The sequence below is a fragment of the Rutidosis leptorrhynchoides genome, chromosome 2, assembly GCF_046630445.1.
Source record: "Rutidosis leptorrhynchoides isolate AG116_Rl617_1_P2 chromosome 2, CSIRO_AGI_Rlap_v1, whole genome shotgun sequence".
NCBI classification, from domain to species: Eukaryota; Viridiplantae; Streptophyta; class Magnoliopsida; order Asterales; family Asteraceae; genus Rutidosis; species Rutidosis leptorrhynchoides.
In genome coordinates, this window is record NC_092334.1 from 358108478 (window position 1) to 358123198 (window position 14721).

Here is a 14721-nt window from a genome sequence, read left to right on the forward strand (position 1 = left end):
GTCGATCCTAACTGTTTCCGAAATCAATAACACATGCTCGTAGCATGTCTTCAAGCATTTGTATCGTCCTTTCACTCTGCCCATCAGTTTGTGGATGATAGGCAGTACTCATGTCTAGACGAGTCCCCAATGCTTGTTGCAATGTCTGCCAGAACCTTGAAACAAATCTACCATCCCTATCAGAGATAATAGAGACGGGTATTCCATGTCTGGAGACAACCTCCTTCAAATACAATCGCGCCAACTTCTCCATTTTGTCATCTTCTCTCATTGGCAGGAAGTGTGCTGACTTGGTGAGACGATCAACTATTACCCAAATAGTATCATAACCACTTGCAGTCCTTGGCAATTTAGTAATGAGATCCATGGTAATGTTTTCCCATTTCCATTCCGGGATTTCAGGTTGTTGTAGTAGACCTGATGGTTTCTGATGTTCAGCTTTGACCTTAGAACACGTCAAACATTCTCCTACATATTTAGCAATATCGGCTTTCATACCCGGCCACCAAAAGTGTTTCTTGAGATCTTTATACATCTTCCCCGCTCCGGGATGTATTGAATATCTGGTTTTATGTGCTTCTTTAAGTACCATTTCTCTCACATCTCCAAACCTTGGTACCCAAATTCTATCAGCCCTATATCGGGTTCCGTCTTCCCGAATATTAATATGTTTCTCTGATCCTTTGGGTATCTCATTCTTCAACTTTCCTTCTTTTACAACCCCCTGTTGTGCCTCCTTTATTTGAGTTGTAAGGTTAGTACAAATAATTATATTCATAGCTTTTACCCGTATAGGTTCTCTGTCCTTTCTACTCAAAGCGTCGGCTACCACATTCGCCTTCCCCGGGTGGTATCTGTGACGACCCGGAAATTTCCGACTAAATTTAAACTTTATCTTTATATTATTCTGACACGATAAGCAATGTTTGTTAAGTTAAATCTCAAGGATTTTAAACTATGTTTATACATTCATTTAAACCTCGACCAAATTCCAATGATTCACTTTAACGCCTTGATTCGAGTAAAATTTTTTTTTTTTTTTTGAAAAGTTAAGTTACTGCCTGGACAAGGCTTATGCCGCGGCGCGGCGAGCCTTGTCGCGGCGCGGTACAACACGGGAAAACTTATGTTTCTTAGCTCAGCTTCTGTTATCAACCTTAGTACATTGCCGCGGCGCGGAGCCCCTGGCCGCGACGCGACATAACACGGGTCCAGGACCCTACCTGCAACATTTTACTAACACCAAATTTTTACACATTTTCTCATTTTCAAACACAAGCAAAACTGCATAAATCGTACACAAACTTAAGAAATCCGTTTCAAATACCACTAAACATTCACAAACATCTTTTAAACATCAAAACATATTTTCATGATCTAAACCATACTTTTGTCCCAAAACTTGACATATAACAAACATGACACATTCAAAATACTAGGCGTTGATAAGCGGTAACCGTAGAGCGTGTTTACAAATAGGGACTTGCAATACCACTTACACCAATGCCAATACTCCTCCAGCTCTTCACACGGGTTCCTTACCTTCTCGATGAACCTTAGCACCTAAAACATAAAACATCATGGGGGTAAGCTTTTACACTTAGTGAGTTATAGGAAAGCAACAAACATAAAACATAAACATAATTCATTTGGGCAAAATCGAAACACTTATCCTTCAACCCTTAGGTTGCTTGCATACTTTCGGATCCGATCATTCATACCATAGACATGACTTACTAGGCCGAACCTAGTAATCATGTCTAAGCTAACCATAGACATACTAAATATGCCTAAGCTATCATCATCTCATACATAGACACCCGAAGTGTCTAAGCTAACATGAACCATAGGCAAGATTACTAGCAATGTAATAACCTTGCCTAAGCTAAGCATCATCCATAGACACAACTATTGAGCTAACCCAATAGTTCTATCTAAGCTACGTAACTAGTGCACTTAGTCGTTACTCTCTTGCACGGATGCAATCCGAGAACACTAAGCCACTCTTGACCCGCCCATATTACCCCCTATAAACTCACCTTGCTTAATTGAATTTCCTTGGTCACTCGTAACTTCTTTTCCTTGATTAGCACCTATACATGAGCTAATCTCATTAATCACATAACTAAATCAAAATCACAACTTTCTTGAATCATTACGTCATTCATACTTACACTTACACTTTACCCCCTAATCACAACATACATTCATTCATACTTTCTAACTTAGAACTCATCTTTTCTAAAACAAGCATGTTACCAATCAAACATCACATTTAATCATGTACATTACTAACTCATCACTTTTAGCTTTATCATGCAACTTTTTCCTTTAATCCTTTCATTAAACATCAAATGTGCATAATAATTCAATTTCATTACTAACACCATTAACTTATCAAATTATCAATTTCTATAACTTATAACTATAACAAAAGTTCATACATGAGCATCCTTCATCAAAATTTCTAGCTAGAACACAAAATCATCTCATTGAGGCATTTTAACAAACACTTGGTGTGCATGACTAGAAATCTAATTAGGACATCATCATTCTCACCATAATCATGCCATAAATCTATAATGCAAGTTCATACATGTAATTACTTCCAAAATCAACAACAAATCCATACTAACTCATCCAAATGTGCACAATTTAACAAATAGCAACTTTCTTAAGCATAATTTCATCATTAGCATACAATGCAAGCAATAATTAGACACAAAATCCATACCTTGTCTTTTAGAGTTTTAAGAACCCTAATTGTGCACAATGAAGATGAAATTGGAAGATTAGAGCTTGCTAAAGTGATTAGGGTGTGTTAGATTTCACAAATTCAAGCTTGCATGAGTTAAATTTCAACAAATGATGGATCCTCCTTCTTCCCTTGCAAATGTCGACATACACAACCCAGGAGCACCCTCTGTATTTTATTTTTTTGTGAATAATCATCAATTTCCAGCATTTCTAATTTCTTTTATTAAAACAACTATGGCATAATTGCAATTTCTACCCTCCCCATGTAAACTATAGTTAAGGAGGTCCTAAATCATAACCTTGCATCTTTAGTCCCTAGAAACTTAACTAACAACATTAACTTTCGTCTATTTAACATAAAATATCCTTTACCATATAATTTCTTGGCAATAAAAATTTACAATAAATAATACCTTAAATATTTGGGATGTTACAACTCTCCCCCTCTTGGATCGTTCGCGTCCTCGCGAACCATTCTTGATGCAACGACGGATAATACTTCAAGAGCCATTCTTCGGGTTCCCATGTACATTCGGAACCTTTTCTAGATTGCCATAATACCTTCAACAATATAACCGATTTATTTCTCAAGTGCTTAACCTTTTGATCCAAAATCTTTATCGGCTTCTCCACATATCTTAACTTATTATCGACCTCAATTTCATTCAAAGGAACATAGGTTGAATCATCCGCCAAACACTTTCTCAATTGCGACACGTGAAACGTGTCATGTATATTACTAAATTCATCGGGTAAAGCCAAACGGTAGGCTACCTTCCCAACTTTCGCCACTATCTCAAATGGTCCCACAAACCTTGGACCCAATTTTCCCCTCTTTCTAAAACGGATAATGCCTTTCCATGGAGAAACTTTTAGCATCACTTTATCACCTACTTGAAATTCTATCGGCTTTCTCCTCTTATCAACATATGACTTTTGTCGATCTTGTGCCGCCTTCATTCTTTCACGAATTTGATCAATCATCTCGGTGGTTTGTTGCACTATTTCCGTGCTTCCCAATTCTCGTTGACCTACCTCGCCCCAACAAATCGGGGTTCTACACCTCCTTCCATACAACATCTCATATGGTGCCATTCCAATCGTAGAGTGATAACTATTGTTATATGAAAATTCAACTAAAGGTAAATGAGTATCCCAACTCCCACCAAAATCGATGATACATGCTCTTAACATATCTTCAAGGGTTTGTATAGTCCTTTCACTTTGACCATCCGTTTGCGGGTGAAACGCGGTACTTATGTGTAACTTAGTACCCATTTCCTCTTGAAACTTTCTCCAATATCGTGATGTAAATCGGGTGTCTCGATCCGAAACAATGGAAACCGGCACTCCATGCCTTGCAACAACTTCTTTCATATACAACTTAGACATTGCTTCCGATGATGAAGCTTCCCTTATTGCCAAAAATAATGCACTTTTAGTCAATCTATCAACAATAACCCAAATTGCATCGTGTTGTCGAGGGGTCTTAGGCAACTTAGTCACTAAATCCATCGTAATATGCTCCCATTTCCACACCGGTACCTCTAAAGGTTGCATCTTACCGTAAGGCATTTGATGATCGGCCTTCACTTGAAGACAAGTAAGACACTTGTGCACATACTTAACTATATCCCTTTTCATTCCCGGCCACCAATAGTCTTTCCTTAAATCTCTATACATCTTCGTAGCACCGGGGTGAATCGAATACTTAGACTTGTGAGCTAAGTCAAGGAGCTCACTTCTAACACCACCTTGCAAAGGTACCCAAATTCTCCCATATCTAAGCCTTAAACCACGAGAATCCACTATAAAATCATTAACTTGCCCCTTGATCCTTTCCTTTCTCACGTTCTCGGGCGATAATGCTTCACCTTGTGCATCACGAATATCATCAAATATTTGAGGTGCTATTACCATAGCCAAACTTGTTATCTTAATCGGTTGATGACTCGACTTCCTACTAAGAGCATCCGCCACCACGTTCGCTTTTCCGGGGTGATATAAGATCTCACAATCATAATCTTTCACTAAATCAAGACCCCTCCTTTGCCTATCATTCAAATCCCTTTGATCAAACAAATACTTTAAGTTCTTATGATCGGTATAAATGGAAAACTTAACACCGTAAAGATAATGACGCCAAATCTTTAAAGCAAAAACTACGGCCGTCAATTCTAGATCATGTGTGGGATAACGTTTCTCGTGTTCCTTCAATTGTCGGGAAGCGTATGCTATGACCTTCCCATTTTGCATCAATACACACCCTAAGCCTTTCTTAGAAGCATCACAATAAACCGTCATGTTCTCATTTCCTTCCGGTAAAACCAATATAGGAGCTTGAACAAGCTTCTCCTTAAGGAGTTGAAACGCTTGTTCCTGCTTTTCTTCCCATTTCCATGGCACACTTTTCCGAGTCAACTTAGTGAGTGGGGTGGCTATTCTTGAGAAATCTTGTATAAACCGTCGATAATACCCCGCTAAGCCTAGAAAACTCCTAACCTCGGTAGGATTCGTAGGTGGTTCCCATCTCATAATTGCCTCTATTTTAACCGGATCAACACAAATACCCTTCTTGTTAATGACATGACCCAAAAATTGAACTTCACGAAGCCAAAACTCGCACTTAGAGAACTTAGCAAACAATCTTTCTCTTCTTAAAGTCTCTAATACTTGTCTTAGATGTACCGCATGCTCCTCTTCACTCCTTGAATATACCAAAATATCATCAATAAATACAATTACGAACCTATCAAGCATCGGTCGACAAACTCTATTCATCAAATCCATAAATGCGGCCGGTGCATTCGTTAACCCAAACGGCATAACCACAAACTCATAATGACCATACCTCGTTCGAAAAGCCGTTTTAGGGACGTCTTCTTCCCTCACTTTCAATTGATGGTAACCCGACCTTAAATCTATCTTTGAAAAGAAACTTGCACCTTGTAATTGATCAAACAAGTCGTCTATCCTTGGCAACGGATACTTATTCTTAATCGTGACTTTATTCAATTCTCGATAATCAATACACATTCTCATAGTTCCATCCTTCTTTTTCACAAATAAAACCGGAGCTCCCCAAGGTGAGCTACTAGGACGTATAAAACCTTTATCTATCAAATCTTGCAATTGAGTCATCATTTCTCTCATTTCCGATGGGGCTAATCGATATGGAGCTTTGGCAATTGGCGTGGCCCCGGGTATCAAATCTATTCTAAACTCTACCTCACGCTCGGGAGGTACACCGGGCAATTCACTTGGAAACACATCCGGAAACTCGTTAACTATCGGTACATCATTTAAATCAACAATCTTTTTCGAATTATCCACAACATGTGCCAAAAACGCACAACACCCGTGAGACAAAAACCTTTTAGCCTTAGCATACGTGCATATAGGAATAGCACGCCTAGCTCTTTCCCCATAAATCCATATAACCTTCCCACTAGGTGATTGAACTAACACAATTTTCTTACGACACAAAATTATTCCTTCATTGTCGTCTAGCCAATCCATGCCCACTATTACTTGAAATTCCCCCATATGCATGGGTATTAAATCAATGACAAACTTTTCATCATCCAAAATAATTTCACACCCCTTAATGATACTATACACCATCACAGTCTTATTATCCGCTATTTCAACCTCTAATGGGTGTTCTAACATACTTGGGGTCATATTAAAATGCTTACAAAAAGAATATGATACAAACGACCGCGTAGCACCGGAATCAAACAAAACATGCGCAGGTAAAGAGTTTACATTAAAGGTACCTGACACCACATTTTGGGACTCCTTCGCTTCGAGTGCGGTAATCTGATGAGCTCGGGCCCTTGGTCGGCTATCACTAGTCTTCGGTTCCGTCTTAACCTCTTTCTTAACACTACCACTAGCTAAATCTTTCTTGTATTCTGGACATTCGGCTTGAAAGTGACCTTTCTCAAAACAATAATAACATTGCTTACCTTTCTTAGGACATTCGGCGGCCCTATGTCCCGGCTTCCCACAAGAGTAACAATCGGAGGTACCTGCTTTACATTCACCCGTATGATTTTTACCACATCTAGTACACAACTTGGCTTCTTTCCCACCGCTCTTACCCGACACAAAACCCCCTTTTGACTTGTGCGGGGATTCGGAACCAAACTTACCCTTCTTCGGACTAACATTTTGCATTGCCTTAGAGTCTTGGTCTAACTTTCGCTTGAACGCCGCCTTCTTCCTAAGTTCATGTTCTCTAACAAGTGCTCGATTCATCATCTCGGCTAAAGTCTTATAAGTACTCTTATCGATAAACTCACTTATTTCGGGATTCAACTTTTCATGATAATGGTCCATCATCAACTTGGGACTTGACACGAAGTCCGGACAAAAACGAGACTTATCATTAAACTCGGCATTAAACTCGGTCACCGACTTACTTCCATGCTCTATATTCATAAACTCGGATTTCAACCTACTAACCTCGGCGGGTGGAGCAAATTGGGTCATAAACATTTCACGGAACTTGTCCCATGAGAAACTCGTAGCCACGTCTCGCCCATGAGACTTAACTATAAAATTCCACCACTCATAACCACTACCCTTCATTTGATGAGCCGCATAGATCACCTTTAAATGCTCGGGGCATTCACACAACATGAAAGTCTCTTCAATCTCATCAATCCATCTTTGGCTAACAATAGGGTCAACCTTACCATGAAACTCCGGGGGATGGCAATTTGCAAAGTTCTTATATTCAAAACGGTCATCCTTTCTTTTCGGGGCTTCTACCTCTTCTTGCCTTACTCCACTTCCCCCTTCACCTCTTAAGGTAGGGTTATTAGCAACAAAAGTCTTTAACTTCTCATCTAATTGATCATTGATCAACGTCTTAATCTTCTCTAACAAAGTTGGAGTATAACGTATCAAAGCTTGCCCTATTTGCCCCGAAATGTCATTTGGCATGTTAACTTCTTCCGATTCGTTTTGAGAGTCTTCTATAGACTCCGTGGATGGGGTGCGGACGTACTCATCATCCTCATCTTGACCTCGGTTTGGCGATACAATAGCCATTCTGAAAATTACATTCAACCATTAGTTCAAATACCGGTAACACCATTATTCATCAAAACCAAACAATCCGAAAGAATTCCTAACTCGATTCACCATGACCATAGTAGACGTCCATGTGTACTAGAATGAAGTAATAGCAATGGCCTGTTGTTATTACACCATTTCATTACACATCTAGTCTACCACGACATCATGGCTAGCGAGTATCAAACTCCTTACATAAACCAATTCGTAATCTTATTCATTATTCTATGGGTCTTGTCAATGACTCTACCCTATGGAGCATGGCACAACTATACGACTTTAACACTTATGCAAATCCTAAACCGCTTATCCTTTCGCAACAATGGTTTAAGCCTAGATAATCCCTATCGTGGGTTATCCAAGTCCCTTAAACCACAGCTCTGATACCAACTTTTAACGCCTTGATTCGAGTAAAATTTTTTTTTTTTTTTTGAAAAGTTAAGTTACTGCCTGGACAAGGCTTATGCCGCGGCGCGGCGAGCCTTGTCGCGGCGCGGTACAACACGGGAAAACTTATGTTTCTTAGCTCAGCTTCTGTTATCAACCTTAGTACATTGCCGCGGCGCGGAGCCCCTGGCCGCGGCGCGACATAACACGGGTCCAGGACCCTACCTGCAACATTTTACTAACACCAAATTTTTACACATTTTCTCATTTTCAAACACAAGCAAAACTGCATAAATCGTACACAAACTTAAGAAATCCGTTTCAAATACCACTAAACATTCACAAACATCTTTTAAACATCAAAACATATTTTCATGATCTAAACCATACTTTTGTCCCAAAACTTGACATATAACAAACATGACACATTCAAAATACTAGGCGTTGATAAGCGGTAACCGTAGAGCGTGTTTACAAATAGGGACTTGCAATACCACTTACACCAATGCCAATACTCCTCCAGCTCTTCACACGGGTTCCTTACCTTCTCGATGAACCTTAGCACCTAAAACATAAAACATCATGGGGGTAAGCTTTTACACTTAGTGAGTTATAGGAAAGCAACAAACATAAAACATAAACATAATTCATTTGGGCAAAATCGAAACACTTATCCTTCAACCCTTAGGTTGCTTGCATACTTTCGGATCCGATCATTCATACCATAGACATGACTTACTAGGCCGAACCTAGTAATCATGTCTAAGCTAACCATAGACATACTAAATATGCCTAAGCTATCATCATCTCATACATAGACACCCGAAGTGTCTAAGCTAACATGAACCATAGGCAAGATTACTAGCAATGTAATAACCTTGCCTAAGCTAAGCATCATCCATAGACACAACTATTGAGCTAACCCAATAGTTCTATCTAAGCTACGTAACTAGTGCACTTAGTCGTTACTCTCTTGCACGGATGCAATCCGAGAACACTAAGCCACTCTTGACCCGCCCATATTACCCCCTATAAACTCACCTTGCTTAATTGAATTTCCTTGGTCACTCGTAACTTCTTTTCCTTGATTAGCACCTATACATGAGCTAATCTCATTAATCACATAACTAAATCAAAATCACAACTTTCTTGAATCATTACGTCATTCATACTTACACTTACACTTTACCCCCTAATCACAACATACATTCATTCATACTTTCTAACTTAGAACTCATCTTTTCTAAAACAAGCATGTTACCAATCAAACATCACATTTAATCATGTACATTACTAACTCATCACTTTTAGCTTTATCATGCAACTTTTTCCTTTAATCCTTTCATTAAACATCAAATGTGCATAATAATTCAATTTCATTACTAACACCATTAACTTATCAAATTATCAATTTCTATAACTTATAACTATAACAAAAGTTCATACATGAGCATCCTTCATCAAAATTTCTAGCTAGAACACAAAATCATCTCATTGAGGCATTTTAACAAACACTTGGTGTGCATGACTAGAAATCTAATTAGGACATCATCATTCTCACCATAATCATGCCATAAATCTATAATGCAAGTTCATACATGTAATTACTTCCAAAATCAACAACAAATCCATACTAACTCATCCAAATGTGCACAATTTAACAAATAGCAACTTTCTTAAGCATAATTTCATCATTAGCATACAATGCAAGCAATAATTAGACACAAAATCCATACCTTGTCTTTTAGAGTTTTAAGAACCCTAATTGTGCACAATGAAGATGAAATTGGAAGATTAGAGCTTGCTAAAGTGATTAGGGTGTGTTAGATTTCACAAATTCAAGCTTGCATGAGTTAAATTTCAACAAATGATGGATCCTCCTTCTTCCCTTGCAAATGTCGACATACACAACCCAGGAGCACCCTCTGTATTTTATTTTTTTGTGAATAATCATCAATTTCCAGCATTTCTAATTTCTTTTATTAAAACAACTATGGCATAATTGCAATTTCTACCCTCCCCATGTAAACTATAGTTAAGGAGGTCCTAAATCATAACCTTGCATCTTTAGTCCCTAGAAACTTAACTAACAACATTAACTTTCGTCTATTTAACATAAAATATCCTTTACCATATAATTTCTTGGCAATAAAAATTTACAATAAATAATACCTTAAATATTTGGGATGTTACATTCACGAACCATTAAATGAACATATATGAATATGTATGTATATGTGTATATGTTATAAATTGAAAATGTCAACAAATTATTTAAACGTATAATGCTTTATATGAACGTATTCGTTTCAATATGATTATCGATGAAAAAAAATATATTAAATGATTGAATTATCAGAAACATTGAATTATGATTACAAGTCTCTGTTGAGAGATCCACTATGATTTGAGAAAATCTATTCCTCTTAACGATATTCGGAATAATTTGTAAGGCTATTTATAAATAAAAATAAAAAGTGTCATTTACGAAAGTTAGACAAAAGCTAGTGGAGAATTGGTTTCCATAATATTCTATTAATCTATTTTCAAACGTACAAAAACGTTTTCAGTTTTAAAAGAACTTTATTATTAAAACGTATATAACTTTTATAAATATCTAGAATCACTTTTGACAACTCATTACTTAACCAGTATAATAAATATAACGATATTTATATTTTATTTCATTAAATATATATAACGATTTAAATTAATATTATATATATTTATACGCGTATTATACATACATAGTTTTTATACTTTTACTATACTTTAACTTTACCTTTACTTTACTTTTACTTTACTTTAACTTTAATAATTCACTTTAATAATTCATACTTTAATAATTCACTTTAATAATTCATACTTTAATAATTCATACTTTAATAATTCACTTTAATAATTCATACTTTAATAATTCACTTTAATAATTTATACTTTAATAATTCACTTTAATAATTCATACTTTAATAATTCACTTTAATAATTCAAAAATCTATTATAAATAGAATTCAATAGGTTTCATTATTTCATAGAAACTTGAAAATATATTTCTCTAAACTCTCTCAATCAATTTATATATATATATAAATATATATATATATATATATATATATATATATATATATATATATATATATATATATATATATATATATATATATATTTGCTCTGTATTATTTCAAGATATTATTAGTATACATAAAATATTACGACGGAGTGATGTCCGAGTGATTTCAAAATAGTTTTTTGAATGAGTCGAAGCTAAGGAAATTATGGGTTATAGCTATGGAGGTGATGGGTATGGTTCATGGGTATGCTCGTGAGGTCAATCTAGTGTTTATCATCTCCATTGCTTCTACGTACTTTCCTGCAATATTGAATCTCAATATTGATATGTGAGCACTCATAACTTAACTTTTATATATCAATAGTGTATCCCTGACTAGTGCTCGAGTATATAGGATTATGCATGATTGTACATTCGATATTGTCCTTAGATAGGTTTGTTGAATCCTGAATTAGATACATATGCTACTGAGATATGGTATATGATATGCATGTCATTGGAAAGCTAGCGAAAAATTAAGAACTTTTCATTTAGATATCGAATGGTTTCAATGAACGGATTAGAAGTTATAGTCAACTGAATTTTAGAATTATTGTTAAAATGATTATTATTACTATCGTCGTTATTATTTTAATAGAAATATCATTGTTATTATAAAATATCATTATTACTATTATGTTAGTATTATCATTTTATCATAATACCATTTTTAGTAAATATAAATATTGTTATTTTTTTATAGAATAATAATAATTATTATTACAAAATAATATAACTTTTACTTATTATTATGATCAATATTATTTTATCAAATAAATAGGGGATACAAAGATATTTTTCACCACACGTAATATAATTACATTAATAATACTTACCACTATAGTTTTACGATATTAAGTGAACTTTATACATTTTACTACTTAAGATATATAAAAGTATATTTTATCATATATAAACGTTAATATAAATTTTTATTAATAAATGACTTTTATTATTATAAAATCTAATAAATATATTTAAATATATAAAACGACTATAGTTAAGTTATATAATAAACACGTATAAATTTTAGAAGTCATTTTGGGTCAAGTTGACTTTTGTTGACTTTTTCATATTAGTCTCGAGCATTAGGATTGTGGTACACTATGACTTGACCAAAAATTGTTAGACAAATATTGACCAACATATAAATATATATAATTAATATAGGTTCGCGAATCCGAGACCAACCTTGCACTTGTTAAATGACGTTATATGTAATTTTACTACGAAATACAGTATGGTGAGTTTCATTTGCTCCCTTATATATATATTTTTGGGACTGAGAATACATGCGCTGTTTTTATAAATGTTTTACGAAATAGGCACAAGTACTAAAACTAATTCTACGTGGGTTTAAACCAGAAATATACCCTTAGCTTGGTAACATTAAACTACTTGTCTATGTACGGTAGGCGCGAATCCTAAAGATAGATCTATTTGGCCTGACAAACCCCATCCTGACTATGGGATGCTTTAGTACTTCGAGGTTATTTTAAACACACCTGATCTGGTGTACTTCAGAGGGTAAAACATGAACGTTAAAGCTTGTTACCGGGTGCCTACAACTTATAGAATACTTTTATACACTTGCGAGTGTACATATATTTATAAACGGAAATCTTGTGGTCTATTAATATATTGAAATGATTGTTATGATAAACCTATGAACTCATCAACCTTTTGGTTGACACTTTAAAGCATGTTTATTTTCAGGTATTAAAGAAATCTTCAGCTATTCATTAGCTCATTTTAAGGATATTACTTGGAGTCATACATGGCATATTTTGAAAGACGCTGCATTCGAGTCATTGAGTTCATCAAGATTATTATTATGTCAATTATAGTTGGATGTATTATGAAATGGTGTGCATGCCGTCAACTTTCGTTGTAAAGAAAGTTTGTCTTTTAAAAATGAATGCAATGTTTGTAAAATGTATCATATAGAGGTCAAATACCTCGTGATGTAATCATCTATTGTGAATTGTTTATAATGTATATGAACGGGTCCTTTCAGTATCGAATCTCAAAATCATAATCATTCAACAGTTCAATCCACCTGCATTGTCTCATATTCAGTTGCTTCTGATTAAATATATGTTGGTGACTTTTGTGGTCGGTATATATAATACTTTTGACCCCATATAAATAATGCCTACAAGTCTTTAACGCAAAAACAACAGCACCCAATTTCAAATCGTGAGTTGTATAATTTTGCTCGTGAATCTTCAATTATCTAGATGCATAAGCAATCACCTTCGTTCGTTGCATTAATACACAACCGAGACCTTGCTTTGATGCATCACAATAAATCACAAAATCGTCATTCCCTTCAGGCAATGACAATATGGGTGCCGTAGTTAGCTTTTCTTCAATAACTGAAACGCCTTCTCTTGTTCATCCTTCCATTCAAATTTCTTCCCTTTATGCATTAATGCAGTCAAGGGTTTTGCTATTTTGGAGAAATCTTGGATGAATCTTCTGTAGTAACCAGCCAATCCTAAAATTGACGTATATGCTTCGGAGTTTTTGGGGTTTCCCACTTTTCAATGGTTTCGATCTTTGCCGGGTCCACCTGGATACCTTCTTTGTTTACTATGTGACCGAGGAATTGAACTTCTTCCAACCAAAGTGCACACTTTGAAAACTTAGCGTACAGTTTTTCTTTCCTCAATACTTTTAGCACTTTTCTCAAATGTTCTTCGTGCTCTTGATCATTCTTTAAGTAAATAAGTATATCATCGATGAAAACAATGACAAACTTGTCAAGATATGGCCTACACACTCTGTTCATAAGGTCCATGAACACAACTGGTGCGTTAGTCAATCCAAACTGCATAACCATAAACTCGTAATGACCATAATGCGTCCTAAAAGCAGTTTTTGGAATATCATCCTCCTTTACTCGCATTTGATGATATCCAGAACGTAAATCGATTTTCGAATAAACCGACGAGCCTTGTAGTTGATCAAATAAGTCATCAATTCTCGACAGTGGATAACGATTTTTGATGGTAAGTTTATTCAACTCTCTGTAGTCAATACACAACCTAAATGTACCATCCTTCTTCTTGACAAACAAAACAGGAGCTCCCCATGGTGATGTGCTTGGTCGAATGAAACCACGTTCTAATAGTTCTTGCAGTTGGCTTTGCAGTTCTTTCATCTCACTGGGTGCGAGTCTATAAGGAGCACGAGCTATTGGTGCAGCTCCTGGTACAAGATCTATTTGAAATTCAATAGATCGATGTGGAGGTAGTCCCGGTAATTCTTTCGAAAATACATCGGGAAATTCTTTTGCGACGGGAACATCATTGATGCTCTTTTCTTCAGTTTATACTTTCTCGACGTGTGCTAGAATAGTATAGCAACCTTTTCTTATT